Source organism: Podarcis cretensis (assembly GCF_951804945.1).
Source record: "Podarcis cretensis genome assembly, chromosome: 5".
Classification (NCBI taxonomy): Eukaryota; Metazoa; Chordata; class Lepidosauria; order Squamata; family Lacertidae; genus Podarcis; species Podarcis cretensis.
In genome coordinates, this window is record NC_137174.1 from 61,085,859 (window position 1) to 61,109,570 (window position 23,712).

At 44.9% G+C, this 23,712-nt stretch overlaps 2 long non-coding RNA genes across 2 annotated transcripts in view; one reads left to right on the top strand and one right to left on the bottom strand.

Moving 5' to 3' along the window:
- The window catches only part of LOC307217497, a 267,460-nt gene that overhangs the window by 173,815 nt on the left and 69,933 nt on the right, over positions 1 to 23,712 (bottom strand). The window lies entirely within an intron of this gene.
- On the top strand, positions 730 to 16,601 carry LOC307217500. The gene is made up of 4 exons (XR_013839622.1): positions 730 to 759; positions 2,353 to 2,434; positions 13,901 to 13,977; positions 16,237 to 16,601. It is a non-coding gene; the product is annotated as an uncharacterized lncRNA (long non-coding RNA).

Here is a 23,712-nt window from a genome sequence, read left to right on the forward strand (position 1 = left end):
TAGGTTTCTGCCCTCAAACCACATATTCTAAAGTAGGACTATCACAGGATTCAGGCTGCAATAGTTCATTCTGGCATGCTCTCTCTGTTTGTCTGACACAGAGATGTGTGTGTGCACATATGTCTATATTTTCCTTCTTCCAATTAGCTAAAGAAACACCAAAATTATTACCCCATTTTATCACTGTAAAAACTCTGAGGTGGGTATGAGATAATCAGCCTCATATAGCCAACATGTTTATCTCTAATTAATGTATGAAGGGGTTAAGACCATAGAGTTAGCTGTCCTGCCAGGCTTAGCTAGGTCACCCCCCTTCACCTTAGGAGGAAGGGTTATGAAGCCTTTTTGCACCATAAGAACACTTCCAGGAAGGAGGTCTAAGCTGGATGTTCCATGGCATAAGCAAGCCATTTTTGTGTTTCTATGCAAATAATTTAGAAACTCACTACTTTGGAATCTAAATCTTATTGCTTGTCTTTTCTGAATGCTGTATGGAGAAGCACGTGAAGAAAACCATTTTTAACTTACCAAACAGGTGTTCTTTTTCTATGCTAAGGGAAGTATAATTTAAAGATCTAACAGTACGTATTTCCACGCTCTACTTTGCTGCATATTTTATGATTTTAAATCTCTGCTGGGGTTCTCTCACCAAAGAGTATTTGCCCCAAACCTGGATCTTGGCATCCAGGGAATTCTCCTTTATACCTTTTTTTCCCCCTTGCCACCAACAGCTCTGAGGAAGAAGGGCAACATCTAAATGTGAGAATAGATGGATGACATTTTCCTTTAAACATATTTTTCCTTTGACCATAATACAAAAACTAAACTAGGATAGGCTGGCATTAACTGGCTCAAGGTCACCTACTTAGTTAAGTGGCTGCAGAGGGATTTGACTGGACCACGTCTACCTCGCCCACAACTGGACCTATGTGCCTAAACATATTCCAAATCCACTTAGAGCTTGCACTTTTCTCAGGGAGAGTGGGGGGGAGCATGAAATTTCAATTTCAGGTGAAAAATAGGGGCCCTTGCATTTCCTTTTCCCTCTATGTAATTCGCATTTTCCAACAAAATATGTGAATTACAACCCATCTACTTTTCAAATTTTGCAGTTCTCCAAATTTTGTAATGCAGGTCTCCAACTAAATAAATGTGGACAAAAATGTATATATTAGGCGAGAACATGCATAAAATAAATGTATTAATGAAAATACAGTATTAAATGCATTATGAGGATATTGCTTGCAAAAATGTGTATTTCAGGCACAATTGTACACACACACAAAAATTGCCTGTCTGGAAAAAATTGCACTAAAATGCTGGTGATTTTTATGAGCATGTTTTATAAAATGATGATGATGATGACGACGACAAACTTATGAAGAAATGTGGAGACTTAAGGACTGGACAAATGAAAAACTGAAAGAAACTTTAGCTGCCATATTTGCCGCTCCCTACGATAAGGTCTTCAATGTGATTGCAGCAGCTTAGTGGAACTTGGATGCAGGGACAAGACAACTGCCTTCTATTTTCTCTTTTAGAAACCTACTGAAGACTTTTCTATTTCATTAGACTTTTGTCAACTGAACTGCTATTAGTTTTGCCTGTGGCTCACACTGTTAAACACAGGAGTGACTGATGCAGTGTGGCAGTAGTGCGCAGCTATCCTCCCAACCCCAGCATCACTGCTATATAACTGGACAGGGCAGATTGACAGTAGGGTTGGGGCTCCATTAGAGCACTGGTGGGAGGGTTGGATTGGTTCTGCCAGTACACCCGCACAGCCCTGACCTTACTGCCATTCTGCCCCTCTGTGACACTGTCCCATGTACAAAGCAGCAGCGCCAGTTCTAGGAGGGTAGCTCCACCACTCCCTGTTATAGGATGCAATCTTACTTGTTGTTTAGTGCTGTTTTATGATGGAAGTGGGTGGTGCTGTGGGTTAAACCACAGAGCCTAGGACTTGCCGATCAGAAGGTCGGCGGTTCAAATCCCCGCGACAGGGTGAGCTCCCGTTGCTTGGTCCCTGCTCCTGCCAACCTAGCAGTTTGAAAGCACGTCAAAGTGCAAGTAGATAAATAGGTACCGCTCCGACGGGAAGGTAAACGGCAGCCTTATTCAGAGGAGCACAAGCGTTCCCTTTGTGTTATTGAACATCTTCCCTTGTTTATTCTAATGTATTCATTAAGGCCTAAAACATTACTTGTTTAAGTATGCCTATTGGCAGGCTTTTCCAAGGCTGTTCCTGACTCACTCCTCCAGAAGGAGAAAATTCTGATGCAGTCCTTAGTAACATATTGCATCTATATTAAAATTGCTTCCTCTGTTTGCTTTTTCCGCCCTTCTTTCTAGTTGAAGAGTAGAAGAAAATAGCCTTGGGGTCTAAGCAGATGTTTTTGAGAAGTGGTGCCTTCTGGGAAGAAAGGAAGAGCAGGTGAGGTCACTAAAAGGTCACTTGGAAAGAGTTTAAAATGCCAGGAATGGCATATTGATTTTTCACTTTTCTTATAAAGAAAAAGTAAGTAAATGCACTCTTAATGTCCTCTGTTCCAACTGCTAGCAATGTTTGTTCTACAGACTATCCAAGCTAAATGGAGCTAACAAATGTATCCTGTGGAACTAGCCTTTTTTTAAACCTGCAGGTAAGGGTGTGCAAATAGGACAGTGTTAGCTTCTCTTGGTTTTTCATTTTTCCAACCTTCAGTTCAGCTCTTCACATTTCCACATCAGCTTGCCATATGAAAATTCTTCAGCATTACAGTGCAAAATTCTTCCTGGTATACCCTTTTTTGCATGGAATTTCCCCTGATATACACATTTTTGCAAAGCACATGTCTCTGACAATATAAAAACAGATTCTCAGGACCTCAGATGCTGGATTCCTTGCTTGCAAGGCAAATCTTACAGACACAAGGAGCACACGCAGTCCTGTCTGTCTGGAGTCCTACAGATCTCTTTGCAATTCATTTGGTAATTGCTTCCATACATCCGTTTTCACGCCAATGTTAATTGTTTCCATTTAGTTCCTTATCTCTGACATACATTCCTATCTCAGCGCTTCACTTTGAAAGTGGAGCCAGTCCCTGAAGTCATTGCTTTCATTTTGGCTGGCTAGCTGGAATTCCATTGTTAACCAAAGACAGTCGAGAAACCATTGACCCAGAGTTGGAATGGACAGGCTTTAAATCAGAAATAAACTGCATGGGATGTAGTTGGACTAAAAATAATCAAGGTTAGTAAGAAGAAAAGCACTTGATGGATAGTGAAAATCCACCTAACAATTGAACAGAAACGAAAGGAGCCAATAGGTAGGTACACTTCTGTCTGTTTGACAAATCCCTTTATCTGTTAACAAAATCCATGTTTCTTGCATGTCTCAAAAGGATCAGTTTCTTTTATGCTAGTGATGCTGCAAAACCATCAGCCTATTTTTGCTATCCCATAAGAATCTGGCTCTTTCCTTACTAGTTTTGAGCAAGCCCCCATCCCCTGCTGGAAGTTTGCCAGAGATGACTTCACGTGTAATTAATGGAAGCCCTATCTGGCTACGTTGCACAGCAGTAGCAGCTAATGATCAAAACACCTCCTCCTATTAAGTTACCAAGTGAGTTTCAAACTGTTGGTCTGGCGAGAGTTCTGTTTTCCCCACCACAGGCTTTCTTTGGATCAAACTACAGGGACGCTGGTGGCGCTGTGGGTTAAACCGCAGAGCCTTGGACTTGCCGATCAGAAGGTCGGCGGTTCAAATCCCCGCGACAGGATGAGCTCCCGTTGCTCGGTCCCTGCTCCTGCCAACCTAGCAGTTCGAAAGCACGTCGAAGTGCAAGTAGATAAATAGGTACCGCTCCGGCGGGAAGGTAAACGGCATTTCCGTGCGCTGCTCTGGTTCGCCAGGAGTGGCTTAGTCATGCTGGCCACATGACCCGGAAGCTGTACGCCAGCTCCCTCAGCCAATAAAGCGAGATGAACTCCAGAGTCGGTCACGACTGGACCTAATGGTCAGGGGTCCCCTTTACCCTTTACCTTACAGGGCAATCACAGAGGTATGTTGAACATGCAGTTTGTCTTGTTCATAAACACCGATACAGTGGTACCTTGGGTTAAGTACTTAATTCGTTCCGGAGGTCCGTTCTTAACCTGAAACTGTTCTTAACCTGAAACACCACTTTAGCTACTGGGGCCTCCCGCTGCTGCCACGACACCACCACACGATTTCTGTTCTCATCCTGAAGCAAAGTTCTTAACCTGAGGTACTATTTCTGGGTTAGCGGAGTCTGTAACCTGAAGCGTATGTAACCTGAAGCATATGTAACCCGAGGTACCACTGTAAAGCTGGTGGACCCAGAAACATAACTCCGGGCTATACTAAATAGAGTTTTGTTACAGAGGAGAAGGAAAATTGTTCACCCACCCCACCCTACCTAGCACTACACAACACTGCATTGCAGTGAAGTGGTTAGATCGAAGGTCTAGGACCTGGGAGACCAGGGTTCAAATTCCTGCTCAGGAAGCTCACCTTGGGCCAGTCATGGTCTCTCAGCCTAACTTATCTCACAGGGTTATTGTGAGGATTAGATAGGGATAGGAACAATGATGTACACCATCTAGAGCTCCAGTGGCAGTGGAAATGAGACATAAATATAATAATAAATGATTTTTTAAAATAAGTGATTCCCCCCCCCCCATGCTTGGTTCACTTTTGAGGGCTAAGTGCTTCAGAGCTACTAAAGCACAAGGTAACACAGGGAAAGGGGGGAGATTTCAAGCCCCTCTCCTCTGGGCTCATATTTTGTGTAAAAAGTAGACCTCCGTTCCTCTATGTTATAGGTGATTGGAGCAACTATGAGGCTGCGTATACAACTTTTCATTAAAGCACATTCTTCTCCTCAAAGAATTCTGGATACTGTAGTTTACCCCTCACAAAATTACAGTTCCTAGCTACCCTTAAGAAACTATAGTATCCATAATTCTTTTTGGGGGGGGGGGATGCACTTCAAATGTGTTTTAAATGTACAGTGTGTATACAGCCTGTGTGTAACAAACTCATGACTGTGATACATAACTAGTTTGGCCGTACATCTGGAGAACAGTGGAGCCCCACTTCATAAAAATGTATAACAGGAGAGCCAACCCAGGGCCATTTTATAGTACAGTAGACTCGTAGCTGCCAGCCTTAGGCATGTAGGTCTAAGAAAGGGGGGCCAATTAATATATTATCCAGTGTATGTATTCCTGTTCCACTTTTGTTGTCAGAATTACAGATTAAGAGATTGGATTTCCTTTCCCCAGTGGCCAATCAACACATTTCCTTTCCCCAGAGGCCAATCAACACATACATAAAGTGACACAAGGAAAACCCTTCAAACACTTGCTTTACCCCTTTCACTGACTCATAGTTTTAAGGAGAAATCTGCTTCTATTGCTGTGCAGCAACCCAGCACCTAACTTCCTCAATAGCAGACTTTGTTTCAATAAGAATAGGCAAAAATACTTCACTTGCTCTGGCAGCAACTGCCACATGAGATATCTTTTCTCCCAAAGAGGTTGGGTACTCCCTTCTTAGCCCACTCAGACACAGGAAGTAATTCCCCTTCTTTCCTTTTCTCAGATTAACCATGGTTTGCATCTTATGTGTACTGATGCAAATCATAACCGACAAACAATAATCCCCTCAAAAACCACAGATGGTAATCACAGTCTTCAAAGTGTTTGCAAACCATGGTCACAGCGCACTTGGTTTGTGCTAACCATGGCTTGTTTGGGTGCAAGTGTAATGTGAAACCATGTTTAATGCTCAGAAAGGAGGGAGAACACCCCAGAGATTAAGAAAAGGCTGGCTCCCAGTTTGCAAACCATTGTTTCCCAGGGAGCCAGTGGTATGTCTGCCATGGGCCGGTATGATACCCATGAGTCTTTCACCTTTTTAAATGATGTCTGAAATCATGTCGCAGTTATAGCGTCTGGGTTTCATCAAGCTACCTAACAAATTAATTACTTGAGAAATTAGATGTAATGCATCGCAAAATCTAAGTGCTGCTGAACTTACATTTAGTACATAGCTGTAGAAGATGTTAGCTAAATCACAGACAATGATGAGTGAAGTTTGGCTTCAACTGGCGGCGAGTGTTGGCTGGGTGAATGTGTGACTAAGTAGCAATAAAGATTTTAGTAGATGCTGGAAAATCCAAAGCCTGATTAATGTATCTGTGAAAACTTCTCTATGAAAGCCAAGCCGTTATCTCTAGATAGCTACGAGTCGCCGTTAAAAATTGAGTTAAAGCTATGGGAAGAGTTGAATTCTCAGGCCTCATTCACAAACAGCATTGCACTCGTGGGAATACCCTTTTTATGTATATGATGTCACAACAAGAGGTTTTTAGTAGCCTGATTTGTTCGCAGTCGTACCAGAGACTTGACAACATTCTGGGTGTAAAAAAGGGGATGCAGCTGGAAAATGGAGTTTTAGCTGCACAGACACAATGGTGGGATTTATTTTAAACTTGTCAGAAGAGAAGCTTTTGAAATGCTTGGAAGTTTCTTCCATGCTTGAAGAGGGCGCAGTAAAGAAGCCTAGGCAAACCGAATGGGTAACCAATTCTCCCTGTATATGTTCTACCTCAATACATGTTATGCCTCCACTGCTGGAGGCAGTATTCTTCTGAATACTAGTTGCAGGGAATCACAAGTAGGGAGAAGGTTGTTGCACCCAGGACCTGCTTACAGGCTTTCCATAGACATCATCTGCTTGTCTACTGTGACAACAGTGCTGTGCTTGATGGGCTTCCCATAGGCCTGTTTTTGGTTGGACACCATGAAAACAGGGTGCTGAATGATATGGGTCTTTGGCCTGCTCCAGCAGGGTCTTTCTTGTTCTTATGTACTTGGGCATTATGAGTAAAAGCAACAGGAGAGCAGGGCTGTGCCAAGAAGTCCCAGGGCTCTGCTGTCATGTTGAGCAGCCATTCCACCAGGCACCTCTGTATCCAGCACAGGGCCTGCAGAGAGGGCAACTTTCACACAAACAGCTATACACACAGATCCCAGGGTGAGGAGCTGATGGCAAACCCTCCAACATATCTCCGATGAACATAGGGACGTCCCATTCCATCATGATAATTTTACCATTTATACCCCACACATCTTCCTGGGTTTCCCAAGCCACTCCAGGCAGCTTTCAACATATATAAAAACATAATAATAAGAAGAAGAGTTTGGATTTGATATCCCGCTTTATCACTACCCTAACGAGTCTCAAAGCCGCTCACAATCTCCTTTCCCTTCCTCCCCCACAAAAAACACTATGTGAGGTGAATGAGTCTGAGAGACTTCAGAAAAGTGTGACTAGCCCAAGGTCACCCAGCAGCTGCATGTGGAAGAGCGGGGAATCGAACCCAGTTCACCAGATTACGAGTCCACCGCCCTTCACCACCCTACCACACTGGCTCTCACATTAAACATTTTAAAAAAACATTCCCTATAGAGGATTGCCTTCAGATGGCTCGGGAGCCAAATAATTCCATACCCTCCAACATTTCTCCAATGAAAATAGGAGTATCCTAAGGAAAAGTGGGACATTCTAAGATCAAATCAGAAACTGGGACGGCTTCTCTAAACTAGGGATGTCCCTGGAAAATAGGGACAGTTGGAGGATCTGTAATGGGCATGCACGACTACCTGGTGCAACCCCCACCTCCAGTTCATGTACAAGACCTGTCTACTAAACGTTCATCCTGGTGTGTTTACAGAGAGATTAGATGCCATGGACTGGCTGGACACAGGAAGAGTGGGAGGCACTAGCTAGGGAACCCCCAAGGGAAGATGGTTCAGAGCCTGGGAATTGGTGGTGGGACGGTCAGAGGAAGTGGTCAGAGGAAGAAGAGGGGGAAGAGGGGCGGAGGAGGTGTTGGAAGCTGAAGAGGTAACAAGGTTTAGTGAGCTGCGAGAATATGTGGCAGAGGGAAGTCCTAAATCAGAATCCGAAGCAGGAATCAGGCTGATGAAGAAGCCAGAGAGTCTCCTCTTTCTGCTGCAACAAGCCTTCCTCCACCCTAGGCTCCCGGGACCTGTAGAGGTATGAAGAGGGAGGTGCAGAGACAGGCATGTTGGTGGAGTATCAGATTGCTTGGGAAGGACCTGTGGGAGTAGGAGATTTAGGCTGCTGTGGGAAGGCGGGGACTTTCAGCCTCCGCAACTGCCTCATAGGGACAAGACCCACGAGAAGAGTTGCCATACTCATTAGGCCTGGGACCCCTGAGCAGGTCTTCCTTATTTCTTCAAATAAAGAGTTAACTTCGCTTACTCCATGTGATTTATTATTGGCTGGTGCCCTGACATTAGACAATGTTCCATCCCACAATTTCCAGGGCATTTTTTCCATCGCTTTCCATATCACAGAAAGGTCTGATATTCAATGGGGAAAACAGGTTTGTTGCACAAGACCTCCCAGTCAACTAGAACTGTGCAACCTAAACTGGCTGATAAGTGATTAATCAAGCTGTTTGTTTCTTTTTACATATATATTGATCTGTTCTGGTTTGGGATTAACAGAAATACGGGGGGAGGAATAAATCATGTTTCGTTCAAGCTTAAGAAAATATAAAGTTGCAGGTTCGTGTGATTCCCTGGCTAAAAACACCTTGTATCGCTGCTTGAAGGCGGGGGGGGGGGGAGAGAGAGAGAGACCAATTTAGCTGCTTTTGTAACAACCTTGATTGTAAAAACAATATGCCCTCTTGGCATTATGCACCATGGTTCCTTCTGTACGCTATAATTAAGATGAGTGCAGTTCTAATCTCTTAGGGGTATTGGGGTACTAGGGAACTGTAAAGGCCTGAAAACATTTCCATTTAGAGCTGAGACCAAATTTCTCAGAACGTTTCAGAGAAAATTGTTGATATTTTTCTTTTCCTAACCCCTCTAGAAAAAAGGTCACTTTGCATAATTATCTGTGAACATTCTTAGCCATTTTCCTGGTTATTCCCAAGGCTTTCTTTATTTCAGCATCCTAATGTTGGGGGGTGTGGTGGGAGAGGGGGGAAGCAGGTGTTTGCAATTGCTAAACAACTGGTCAGTCAGAAATCTCAGGTGATCTACTGCAAATCAGTCAGAGACATTCCAGTTGATTCTGATCTACCTTCTGCTCACCCCTGTCTTGATGAGGTCTTTTTGTTTTATAAGCCAGGAGGTTGCGCTACATTTAGGATTATGATGGAGGGGGGTTAGGGTGGGGGAGGATATAAAAACATTTAAAGGTTGGGATGATCCTTTGGGTACTCATAAAGATTAGCCAAATACACGTCTGAGGAGAACCGCAGGAGAGAAACCATCTGTTCCAAGGTGACCAGTACATTACTAAGGAACAGGTACCTCCAAAATCTGCTTCTCATCACCCCATAACTGTCACACATGACAAACTCACTTCCTACTGAAGAGTTAATAATACAAGAGAAAAATACTGACTTGAAAATCTGTATCCATTGGATGTTAAAGGCATGGTGGAGTTCAGAGATAAGGGAACCACACCTTAAGGCAACAGCAGATTCAGAAAGCAGCAGGCTAAATCTCAGGCAGTAACCTTCCATCTACCCTTTAGTGCTCACAAGTATTTATCACATTATTTTGCAGTGTTTACAATCAGTTCACATCATCCTTCCTTCCTTAATCTGGGTTCTTTTTAACCGAAATGGATTGAGAGAGAGAGAGGAGAGGTATATATAGAGAGAGGTATATATAGAGAGGAATATATATGTGTGTATGAAAGTATGTAGACCAGTGGAGGAGGGGGCTTATACAGGCTTCCTCAGCCTTGGCCCTCCAGATATTTTGAGACTAGAATTCCCATCATCCCTGACCACTGGTCCTGCTAGCTAGGGATCATGGGAGTTGTAGGCCAAAAACATCTGGAGGGCCGAGGTTGAGGAAGCCTGGCTTATCACCTCCTTCCTACTGGTCAAACTATCTGATGACCAGGGTTGGGGCGATTTCCAACCTCATCAGGGCACTGACCTTTTCCCAATTGTCACATCCCTACTGCAATTTGACCCCAGCCCTCTCTTCTGCAGAGTATGATTCAACATAATCCCAACTCAACCATAAAGCACGGTAGGTGACCACAGCCCAGACACTCTCTGTTTCAGCCTAACCTACTACACAGGGTTGTTGTGACGATAAAATGGGGAGGAAGAGAAATCTGTATACCACCTGGAGTTCCTTGAGAGGGGAAAGGTGTTCACTGCTTGCAATGAATTGCTTCTAATATAAACGTAATGCTAACTAAACGAACAAAATCCATCCAATGAGCACAGATCTGAAACACCCGGCATGGAGTGGGTGCAGGGAGAAGCTCTGTAAAAGGACATTGCAACAGAAAGGCAGGGGGAAGAGGAAGGCCCATCCTTGTAAGAACATAAGAGCCTGCTGGATCAGGCCAATGGGCCATGTAGTCCAGCATGCTGTTCTCACACTGGCCAATTGGATGCCTGTGGGAAATCTGCTAGCAGGAGCCACATGCAAGAGCCCTCTCACCTCCTGCTGTTTCGAGTAACTGGTATCCAAAAGCACTGCTGCCTCTGATTGAGGAGGCAGAGCCGGGCCATATTGGCTAGAATAAGGTTACCAGATTTTTTTCAATGAATCCGGGGACACTTTTCAACTTCCTACTAAATAGATGGATTTTATCACGGGGTCTGATTTGTGGAAACGGGGACGTCTGGTAACCTTAGGCTGGAAACCATCGACAGCCTTAAAGGTAAAGGGAACCCTGACCATTAGGTCCAGTCGTGACCGACTCTGGGGTTGTGGCACTCATCTCGCTTTATTGGCTGAGGGAGCCAGCGTACAGCTTCCGGGTCATGTGGCCACCATGACTAAGCCGCTTCTGGCGAACCAGAGCAGCACACGGAAACGGCATTTATCTTCCCACCGGAGTGGTACCTATTTATCTACTTGCACTTTGACGTGCTTTCGAACTGCTAGGTTGGCAGGAGCAGGGACCGAACAACGGGAGCTCACCCCGTCATGGGGATTCGAACCGCCGACCTTCTGATCGGCAAGCCCTAGGCTCTGTGGTTTAACCCACAGCGCCACCCGTGTCCCTATCGACAGCCTTACCCTCCATGAAATCATCAGCACTTCACTACTACAAAACTCCTTTCTCAGTTGCCTTGACTAAAAGAAGCAGCTGGCAGGGTTTTATTAAGCACATCTGTGTGCAACATGCAGTTTAGGTCTATACGTTCCAGTAATCAGCATAAATTGAAAGTGTATCTCATGCGTACATCAGCAAGCCTTCCTATTTAACTGCTACAACTTCATCTGAATGAGACACAAACTGATTGAAACACTAAGGACTTCAATGAGAGTTCATCCTTTTGAACTTCTAAAAAAACGTTAACATACGTGCCAAGTGTCCCAATTTTCCAGGGACATTCCTGGAATTATGAAAGCCATCCCAGGTTCTGATTTGATCCTGGCATGTTTCTGTTTCCCTTGCCAGCACTGCCACCACTGAGCTCAGGGAAGAGGGTGAGCCAGCACTTGTCCTGAGCGGCGGTAGCTGTGCAGGAGCATCCCGTTTTATCTCCATGGCCTCTCCACTGTAGCGGCTGCTGGAGAACGGGGGAGGAGGAGGAGGAGAGGTTGTTGCCACTGAGGCCCAGCACTTGCTCCCCAGGGCAGGTAGAGGGCAATGCAGTCCAGGGCGGAAAGAAATGGGGAGCACAAGGAGTCTTGGTTGATTTTTTTTTAAGCTTTGCGTACACATCTAATCTTGCCCCTTTCTAAAATTTATCGGTATATGTTTTTCTTTTTATAAATCTACCAAAGAATAAAATAATCAGGATTAAGGGGTTTTCTCAGGATTGTGGAGGGTGTGTGTGCTGTGTCCCATTGCGACACTTGCCTTTCTTCTGCTAGGAAATGTTCTATGGGGGTGGGGAGCCAAAAAAGGGGGGTTGAGGAGGGTCAGTTGTGAGGGTGAGAAAGGTCCCTACAGTGGTACCTCAGGTTACATACGCTTCAGGTTACATATGCTTCAGGTTACAGACTCCACTAACCCAGAAATAGTGCTTCAGGTTAAGAACTTTGCTTCAGGATGAGAACAGAAATTGTGCGGCGGCAGCGGGAGGCCCCATTAGCTAAAGTGGTGCTTCAGGTTAAGAACAGTTTCAGGTTAAGAACAGACCTCTGGAACGAATAAAGTACTTAACCCGAGGTACCACTGTATTTTCATCTGAGAAACGTCAGGGGGTATGTGTTAATGTTTGGGTAGTACTGTATTGGCCTGAATATAAGCCGCACCATTAAAATTGAAGGGGGGGGGAGAGAGAGAGAAAAATACCCGAATATAAGCTGCTCCGTTTCTTGTTGCTCCTGGCTGCATCCTGAGCGGGGGGGCGAGAGCCGCGCTGTGTTGCCTTTCCCCTTCCTCGCTCTCTCCCTTCCCAGCCTTGGGGGAGAGGACAAGGGACTACACACAGAGCGCTTAACCGGAGCGCTTAACCACGCTCCTGGTGCTGTTTGCCCTGCGCTCCTGGCTGCATACCATAAGGTCACAAATAAGCCGCACTTTAACTTTTCGCAGTCAGAATTTGGGGGGAAAGTGAGGCTTATATTCAGGCCTGTACGTTATATGTCAGGCATAGGCAAACTCAGCCCTCGAGATGTTTTGAGACTACAATTCCCATCATCCTTGACCAGTGGTCCTGTTAGCTAGGAATGATGGGAGTTGTAGTCTCAAAACATTTGGAGGGCCGAGTTTGCCTATGCCTGGTATATGTTGTCTGAAACAATAAACCTTTCGCTCTAGTCCTCTTCAGATGCTCAGTTTGAATGTGCAAAGGGGCAAGCATAAATGGGCAGAAGGAACCCCACCCAACTCGAAAACACTGTACCTCAGTGTCCCTAAATGACAGGGGCACTCTCTGGCCAATGAGCGGTCAGCATGAGTCAGAAGGCGAGTGGCTCATTTGCACATAGGATTTCCAACACAGATGGAAGCGCTAGTCAATCAGGGTTCCCATCCTGTCTTGGAGACCCAACCTGAGTAAGGCAGCCGCTCCAAGCACACATCAGGCAGGGACCATGTCCAGTATATGCAGTATTATTAAGGGAAAGGGGGCTTGCCCTACAAATTCCTGTGTGCCCCTTTGTGCATTCAGACTGATCATCTGAAGGCAGCTCATGCTGCAGGAAAACGTGCTTATTTTGACATATGGATCCTTGTTTGAGAAATTGCGCCAAAATAGTTTTGGAATCTCCTTCAATATTTTGTTCAATATCTCCAAATATGCTTTCCCCAAAATTCAGTAACCTTTGTTATTTGGACAATAACGTTTTCCAAATGTTTAGCTAGGTTTCTGGTTAGCATTATGCTATGGGTGTCTCATGCACTTGATAAAAAATGATAGTTCCTATTTCCCTCCACGTAATGTTAGAAGGGGACTCTCTAGCTGTTGGCTGGATACGCCACAGCAGGAGCCCGTTCAAACAGAAGCAGCAAATGTTCCAAAGCTGACCTTACAGTCTGCTGCTGTTACCCTCCTATCCTCTGATCCTTCTCATGTGTTCCCACTCGCCTGCTTATAGAAGCAGTGGATCATGCACCAAACAAATTAGCACAAAGATCAAAAGAGTATAATTCCGTCTTAAATTAATTCTCATGTGGCATAATCAGAAGGAAAGGCTGAAACGTACGCTCAGGCACATCTCATGAGCATTTATTTCTGTTTTCTGTTTTCTTCTCCACTGGCCAGCCGAGCTCCAATGTAACATAAGCTGCTCGGCTTTCATGTTTGATTATGTAAGATATCAGTTGGTATCTGAATTTGTCTGCGCTCCTCTTCCCTTCCCTTCTATGCCCACTCCTTTTTCTTTATATCTATCACAACTCTTCAACTGGAAGCCATTATTAACAATGGAGGACCACCTTGACTGCACTGGCAGGAAGCATGGCAACTAAGGCTGCAACCCCAGTTACCTGTGAGTAACACCAAGTGAACTCAGTGGGACTTACTTCTGAGCGGAAATGGTTAGGAACGCACCGTTACAAAGTAAACGTCTTCTACAGGAAATATCCAAGTGTCTGGTGAATGTTGTGTAGGCCTTTTATGAAATGGCCCTGAACTATTTGTCATAGGTGACAGCTCTCTTGGTTAAGGGTCACATCAGCCTTTGCTAACCTGGCACCTTCCAACTGCCGTGCACTACAACTCTTAAACAACCAAAATACCTGGAGGGCACCAGGTTGGCAAGATGCTACAAGGATGCATCTTCTGGTACAAGGGTTTCTGGGCAGGGAATCAAATCATTACAGATTATTAGTTTGGTTCCAGTTCAGGTACAGCTGTGACTGCAGTTCTGCTTTGATTCCGCTTCAGGCCAATAAAGGCTGAGTAGATGCCTGAATAGATTCAGTTCTTCTTCCTGAGGAGAAATGTAAATATAATTCACATGACTGTGCCTATTTGCATATGCCATGCAGCGATTAATGTCACAGAGATATTGTACCCTAATCTCAGTACTAGATGGTTAATCACACCAGACAGAAAAGCCTGTACAGGAAGTTGGAAAAGAGCTAGAAGGGGAATGGGGAAGAAATGCAGGAACTGTTTGCTGATTCCAGATTAGAACCCCTCCTTGAAAGACAAAATGGAATGTATATAGAAAGATCAAACAACAGATACATATTGATCAACTGCATCCACCTCCATGCCAGCAGATTCCCTCCTTATGGCTTAGAACCCAGTTGAGAGGCCCAGAAGGTTTGGGTGGTGTGTGTGCGCAAAATTAAATAAATAAATAAATAAATAAATAAATAAATAAATAAATAAATAAATATTTATACCCCAACCATCTGGCTGGGTTTCCCCAGCCACTCTGGGCAGCTTCCAACAAAATATTAAACTACAATAGTGCTTCCCTAAACAGGGCTGCCTTCAGATGTCTTCTACAAGTCTGGTAGTTGATTTCTCTTTGACATCTGGTGGGAGGGTGTTCCATAGGGCAGGTGCCACTACCAAGAAGGCCCTCTGCCTGGTTCCCTGTAACTTCGCTTCTTGCAGTGAGGGAACCACCAGAAAGCCCTCGGCACTGGACCTCAGTGTCCGGGCAGAACAATGGGGGTGGAGACGCTCCTTCAGGTATACTGGACCGAGGCCATTTAGGGCTTTAAAGGTCAGCACCAACAGTTTGAATTGTGCCCAGAAACATACTGGGAGCCAATGTAGGTCTTTCAAGACCGGTGTTATGTGGTCTCGGCGGCCGCTCCCAGTCACCAGTCTAGCTGCCACATTCTGGATTAGTTGTAGTTTCCGGGTCACCTTCAAAGGTAGCCCCACGTAGAGCGCATTGCAGTAGTCCAAGCAAGAGATAACTAGAGCATGCACCACTCTGGCGAGACAGTCCACAGGCAGGTAGGGTCTCAGCCTGTGTACCAGATGAAGCTGGTAAACAGCTGCCCTGGATACAGATTTGACCTGTGCCTCCATGGACAGCTGTGAGTCCAAAATGACTCCCAGGCTGCGCACCTGGTCCTTCAAGGGCACAGTTACCATTCAGGACCAGGGAGTCCTCCGTACCTGTCCGCCTCCTGTCCCCCCAAAAAAGTACTTCTGTCTTGTCAGGATTCAACCTCAATCTGTTAGCTGCCATCCATCCTCCAACCACCTCCAGACACTCACCCAGGACCTTCACTGCCTTCACTGGTTCTGATTTGAAAGAGAGGTAGAGCTGGGTATCATCTGCATACTGATGAACACCCAGTCCAAACCCCCTGATGGTCTCTCCCAGCGGCTGCATATAGTTAAAAAGCATGGGGGAGAGGACAGAACCTTGAGGCACCCCACAAGTGAGAGCCCAGGGGTCTGAACACTCATCCCCCAACACCACTTTCTGAACACGGCCCAGAAGGAAGGAGCGGAACCAAGGGAGATTAGGAACCAATTGTCCCATCAAGGAACCAAGTGACAGTAGTGGCTAACTTGCAAGGAGAATATGGAATCAGAGGTGTCCCTAGACGAGGGGAAAGGGCAGGAGACATGTTCTTTCCCAGACAAATAGCCTGGGAAAGTTATACATAGACGTTATAATTGAATAATCTTCTGGAAATTGAAATAAGACTCCAACCCTAATAATGGTTCCTTGAAAGCCAATGCAGTCAAAACCAATAGGACTTACTTCAGAGGAAATGTGTTGAGGATTAGAGCCAAAATGTGAAATATTCCATTATTTCTCTTTCAGGAATCTAACACAAGGGATAAAGCTGGCTTCTTTATACCAGAAATCTAGTGTGATTAGGGATGTCAGAGAATTCCAACAAAAAATGAAGGAGGAAGCAGAAATTGCTGCAATTCCTGTGTTTGCTTGCCATCAGGAATAGAAATTAGTCAAGTGAATAGGACGGCATTCATTTACATTGCTGCTGGTGGTTATTTTAATTCTGCAAATAATACATAGTTGATCACAGGGATTTAGATTATCTTCACATTTCCTTTGCACTGAAATGAATGTAAGTTACCTAAGTTATATGCCGTGGAACAGAAGCTGAGGCGTTGAGCCAACAAGTGACACCCACCTTGCACCTTCCTTAGGAAGAGTGGTGTGGGCTCAGCAAGGGGCCAGAGTCCTGGGACTCAGCAAGCAAACAGGCACTCCTTTGAGTGGCTTAGCTCTGTGAGGTTTGCTCACACCAGTGCACCAGTTTGCCAGAAGAAGCAGGCTCCTCACTGAGAGGAGGAGGGGTTACGTTAGGGACGTTCCTTTGACAATCTACTTGAAACGGGAGTTTCAGACCCTAAGGAGGGACCAAGACCTCCCTCACCATCTGACACTTCTTGGGGCCCCAATTCCACCATCCCACTGGGACTTTCCCAAGGATTCTCCAATTCCCCATCTCCTCCCACTCCTCCTTTGGGTCGGACCATCCCCTCCATGACATCTCATGAGCCTCATGAAATTGACAGGGGTAGCCCCTTAAATAAAACAGGAATTGTTAGGCCTTTTCTTCTTAATCACATTGAAGCCATTGAAGCCATGCCAATAATAAGACCTGCTTTCACACGGCTTCTCAAGCTAGCAGCTGCATCCATTTCTAGATAAAGACACATCATTTTCACATTTCTTTCCAGCACATTTCTTACATAGGGGCCAAGCGCTACATAACAAAATGACTTGTCAGCAACCCTTTTGCAAGCCCAGCGTGCAGTTATATGGTCAGGCTCCAAGAGTCTGAAATAAGGATTTAATTTTTATGTAATGAGATGGGTTCAGGATCCTAATTAAATACAAAATTGATGATTAAAATATATTTAGCTTTAACAACTGTGCCATAAGAGATGCATTTATTACAAAGCTGTTGAACCTCAGTGGCTGTGTTCTCAATCAATTAGCAGCTATTTCATGTTCAATAACTGAAGCCAACCCAGTTTAATTAAACATAAAGTTCAGGCTATGTAGGACACTGTATAAACCGCTTCCTCCCCACTCCCTGCCCCCACCATGCCTTTTTAACACAAAAACTTCTACACAGCCCTGACATTATTTTGAATGAAACGTGATTTAACTTGCTGGGTTTGCTTTGAAAGAAGGACCCCTAAAGAATCGCTATAGGTAGTTAATTCGATTGAATGGCAAGATTTTTGCTCTGCACCTCCATGTCTATCACTGATAAAATTGTGGGTGGGATGATATGCTTAATTAACCCTGTAATTCTTAACATGTGGGCTAATTAGCATATAAATTAGGGTTTCCTTTGGATTATGTGCCTGATGCAGGAGTCTCTTCTATGCAATTTAGTCCTCTGGCAGGAAGATAGTGCGGCTTCTCACACGGGTAGATTACATTAATATTCAAATAGTGCAAGTGTTCCTTTCTACCTTGCTAACCAATCATCTCTTCCATAGAGTTTACTGATGCAGAAGCCTACATTCTGGAAAATCTATGCCTTTATGTGTTTAAGCCTGTAACGACTAGGAACGTTTCTGATTACCGGAGTGATTTAAAAGCTTCTCGCTTTACATGCCATTTCAATGTCCTCTCAAAACCCAGCAGGATTCCAGTACGCGTTCGCTTGCATTACTGCCTAAAATCAGAGACCTACTAGTACTTAATACTTCTATTCCCAATGAAGAACAAACTATTCCAATGCTGTTAAGAGGAAGAGGTACTTTATGAGGCCTTATAGAAACAAAATATTCCAGTGAAATGTAAACTATATAGAAACATCGGATGAGTAAAAAAAAAAAAGCATCGAGCTAAAGAAAGTTGGTTAAAGCACATACTCTTCAGATGACTATCTGAAGTTTTTGAAAGCATTAATGTATCTGCTTTGAGAAATGTTCCTGCATAGGGGCATCAGGGTCCAGCCGGGTCAAAGCAATGTCCCATCAAGCCCAGCATCCTGCTACCTCAATGGCCAGCCAGATGCCTAAGGGAAGCTCACAAGCAGTTTATGAGCACAAGAACTATCTCCCCACTTGCGATTCCCAGCGAGTGGCACTCAGTGGCATGCTGCTTCCAACACAGGTCTTCGAACTGAACTGCATTTGGCCTGCCAAAATGTAGCTTCCTCAGCACTCTAAATATAGACCCCGGATCATTGGGTCATAGGAATTTAGGAAGCTGCCTTATACCAAGTTGGATCATCGGGCTCAATGTTGTCTGCCCTGAGCAGCTCTCCAGGGTCTCAGACCAAGGGCTCATGAAACTCTGCTTGAAGATGCCAGGGATCAAACCTGTGACGTTCTGCATGCAAAAGAGATGTTCTAACCCAGGGGTCAGCAAACTTTTTCAGCAGGGGTCTTGTGGGGGAGCCAGACTATATTGGGGGGGGGGGGGTGAACGAATTCCTATGCCCCACAAATAACCCAGAGATGCATTTTAAATAAAAGCACACATTCTACTCATGTAAAAACACCAGGCAGGCCCCACAAATAACCCAGAGGTGCATTTTAAATAAAAGGACACATTCCACTCATGTAAAAACACGCTGATTCCCAGACCGTCTGCGGGCTGGATTGAGAAGGTGATTGGGCCGGATCCGGCCCCCAGGCCTTAGTTTGCCTACCCATGTTGTAACCCACTGGCCTGGGGCCCTTCCCAATAAAATGCACAACCCTACAGTCCTACAATCCTGCACAGGAGCCATAGGATATTGCATACCTCCCTCTCTGCAGCAGGCGTGCCTCTACTATGATACTAAGGAAGCTTCAGCTTCAGGGCCTCCTAATCCCGGAGGGGCCCCAGAAGTGACTCTAGTCTACACTGCTTAAAATTTTGGGGTCTATTAGACGCAACGAGAGTCGCACAACTCAAAAACCATAAGGTGTAGGAAATTTTTATGCACACCAGAGACTTTGACATGTGAGATAATCCAGTACAGCAATTCTAATCAAAATCTGAGGTGTTGTAGTTAACTTAAAAATGGCTGGTGATCTGTCATGCAGCAATCCCATTGGAGAAGGTAACAGTGGTTACCCAGACATCATTGCTGGTTGCAAAGAGGAGCCCTATATAAATTCAAGCTGCAGGAACCCAAAAATGGAAGTCCGCCACTGCTCTGCAGATAGAGAGAAAGATCTGCCTCTCAGCTGCCACCACACAAACCTCCTCAGCAGCCCCATCTCCTTCCTCAGAGCTTGGATGGCAGGAGAGCGGGGAGCATTACTATGCTCCTTGCAATTGAGGCATATGCCACAACTAGGTTGGCAGCACTTATCTTTCTCCATACTTCCAGATCTTTATGCCTTATCAAACAATCGCTTAATCTGCATAGTAATCTCCTTCCGAGTAGGGCTTCCTTCAAATCTAACCTCCATAGAGCTGTCCTCCTCTTATTTCCGTTCACTCTGAGGTGGCCTAGCTTTCTAAAATACACAACGGCCCCAAGAGGGAATTTGAATTCTGCCCCAGCTTCTGCATTGGGGTGAGCAGAAAAGCTGCTGAAAGTATCTTTAATCCCTCCCACACAGACATACACACACACCTCCCACTTGCCTGCCATCAAAACCAAGAATTGCATATTTTGCATATAATTGGCCCCAGGCACGCTTATGAAAGTGGGGAATAGAAAAGTACAGTTCTTCTCACTTATAATGTATCCTGCACAGTATCCTGCTCTTACTTATCTAAGGGTGCATTCATATATTAGAGTACATTAAATAATTTCACAGGGGAAATTACCATGGAAATTGTGAAACTCTACTGCACTCAGGGAAATAAATCCTTGAATAATTATTCAGCAGAAGTACTTCTGGCAACCTGCCTTCATCGGCAAAAATTCAAACATGTGAAAAAGTGGAAAATAGATTTTCTTCATTTTCAACCCAAAGCACGGTATTTTTTTATTTTTTATTTGCTGTATTTAGAAACCACTTTTCAACACACTGCAGCCACAAAGCACTTTCCAATGTGACCAATAAAATAACACAGCATTTACAAACATAAAACACAATTAAAAGGATCATGAATTAGCAACAGTGCAGTGCTTCTGCACAATAAATAAAGAAATCGTAAGCTCCAGAGCAAGCTTAGCCAAATCTTCAAAATGCATGGGAGAACAGAGAGGCTTTGATTAGGCTATGGAAATTTATCAGTGGTTTAACCATCCATACTTCCAAGTGGAGAGTATTCCATAGGTGATTCCATAGGTGGGGCATAACTACAGGGAAGGCCTTATCCCGGTCCCCACACAATGAGCAACACTCAGTAAGAAAGCCCTTGCTCAGCTGATCTCAGAGCTTGGGCTGGTTGATAATATGAGGAAAGGCATTCCATCAAATGCCTAGGTCCCAAGGCATTCAGAGCTTTATATATTGGAATCAACTTCTTAATTTGAGCCCAGCAGTATATAGGCTACCAGTACAGATCCAATCATGACAGGTGTTGTATGGCATTATATCATAAAGGTAAAGGTAAAGGGACCCCTGACCATTAGGTCCAGTTGTGACCGACTCTGGGGTTGTGGTGCTCATCTCGCTTTACTGGCCGAGGGAGCTGGCGTACAGCTTCCGGGTCATGTGGCCAGCATGACTAAGCCGCTTCTGGCGAACCAGAGCAGTGCACGGAAATGCCATTTACCTTCCCACCGGAGCGGTACCTATTTATCTACTTGCACTTTGACATGTTTTTGAACTGCTAGGTTGGCAGGAGCAGGGACCGAACAACGTGAGTTCACCCTGTCGCGGGGATTCGAACCGCCGACCTTCTGATCAGCAAGTCCTAGGCTCTGTGGTTTAACCCACAGCACCACCCGCGTCCCATGCATTATATCATAGTACCCAGCTGGTGCAGAATGCTGCTGCTAGAGTATTGCTGGGCATTATATCATAGTACCCAGCAATACTCTAGCAGCAGCATTCTGCACCAGCTCCAATTTCTGAACTGTCTTAAAGGACAGCACTATGTAAAGTGCATTACAGTAATCAAGACAGGCAGTTACTAGGGTGTGCTGGCGATCCTGCCAGAGCTGGAAGCGGACCTGGGTCTTGCGTGACACAGATGGATCGGTGAGCACCCCCAGACTATGTACCTGCTCCTTCAAGGGCAGTGCAACTCCATTCAGAGCAGACCAGACACCCAGTTTCCTGCCACAAGAACTACCTATCTACAGGAGCCCTGTCCTGTCAGGCAGGGCTGACCCTACCATGAGCCTTCCTGAGGCAGTTGCCTCAAGCAGCACTCTGGGAGGGGACAGTAGGTTTGGATCTCCAGATACTGGCTCAGCTTGTCCCACCTCATGCAATAAGTGCACGACTGAACTAGGAACTAAGCCCAGGTTCCCCAGGTTTCAGAACTGACCACTTGCCACAACTAAATACTATCCTCATTGTGTGGGTTATCCAGTGGAACTGATTGTCAGTAGATTCAGAAGAAAAGAAAGTATACGTATTTAGCAGAGCTGGCTGGCTTTCAAAGGCATTAAACCAATTCACGGAAGGTGGCTCTGTCAGTGGCACTTAGTCATGATGGCTAAACTGTACCCCTGTTTCAGAGGAAGTGTGCCACTGGATACAAGTTGCTGAGGAGCAACAGCAGGAGAGAACTACTGCCTTCATGCCTCCCTTGCAGGTTTCCTGAGGCAATTGGTTGGCCATGGCAGTCTGAACCAGGAAGGTTTTTAACATGTTGTGACAACCTATAAACTGTGGGTTAGCATGTGCTACATACATGGGCTGTAGTGTGAGGGACTGGATCAATGCTCTTGCTTGTGTTGTGTGTGCTTTTAAGCTTTCTTCTTGCTTGTATGTAATTTGGCCATATAGTTTAATTAGGAAGCTGTTGCCACCTTATATACGTCATTTATAGCATGCTGTAACCCAAAAGCATACTATAAAGATAGCAGCCATTGTTTTAAAATAAAAAGTAAAAAAATAAAAATAAAATAAGTGTCTCTCTATCCCAGATAGACTTGCTATCTAAATAATGACCGCTGACTTAAATGGGACTTCTGGACAACATATGTAGGACTGGGCTGTTAATTCAAATTGTGCACTGGAACAGATTTGCTCAAGAACTGTAGAAACAATAAGATGGTTCTGCTTTCCTTCGAGAAAGCTCCCTCCCAAATAAATAAATAAATTTGACTTTCTCTTCTTCTTCTGTTTATGGGTGCATGCTCTATGTGTTTCCTTCCAGAGGAGTGTTTCTCATTTCTCCATTCTGAAAAGAATTCTGTGCATAAAAGCCTTGGCCTAATTTCACAGCTTGCCATCTGGCAGACCCACGTCTGTACTGTCGTTGGACTCACTTGAGCTCTGGTGCACCCAGCAACGGCGAGAAACCAAAGCAACTGAAACCGCTCAAGAGAAGATTAGAAAACAGAAGGGAAACTGTCAGTCACCAGTGGAGCTTGCACTTTGCCAGGAAAGAGGGGGAAAGGAACTTCACTCTCCAAGGGCAATTATGTAAATGTCAGTGAGTTACTGAGCATTCATTTGGAGGCCATGGTGCACAAAATGACAGGGATGAAAAATCTGTGTGGCGAGGGAATGAAGTGCCTCAAACCTCAGGAGTGGGAAATGTGATCAATGTGTCAGCTTTTGAAAGGTTACCTCTAGGAGCATTTGTGTCACTCAGTTATGAGGCCAGCGAAAAAAGATCTGGAGGATATAGAAGGATGCATCAGAGGATGTAGAAAGATAGCATGGGGTGAATGAATGAACAGGTCGGTGCTGCAGAGAGACAAATGGGACATGATCCAGTGGCTGGCAAACACACATCCAATTTTCCCTGGAGATGTCTTCCTATGGCAGCACCTCCTGCAAATGGGCTCTCATCTGTGCTTGGTTGGGTGGATTATAATTTTCCATCACTGTCACTCATCCCATCTTCCCTGCTACTTAATTGTCTAAAGCTAGGGAGATTTGTGAGGAAGACACGGAAGACAGCACTTAAAACCTATCTAAAATCTATCATATTCCAGGCATCAATCCTATATTCCAATCAGCAACCGGTCTTTGACACAACATCCAGTGAAGTTTAACTGACAATGTCCTAAAACATTTTGGAAACCAATCAGATCCATCAGCCAGCCATTAGTGGTGGGCTGTCTTAATTGATCCACCACTGCTGCAGAGGCTAAGTGGTACAGTAATAGCCACACTAACTGAAACGTATCTGACCATGGTAAGGAAGTTGTTATTGCATCCCCTCTCACAATCCTATCCACTAAGCTTCATGCATGACCTGCCATATGTGCTGGAGGAATTGGATGCTGAG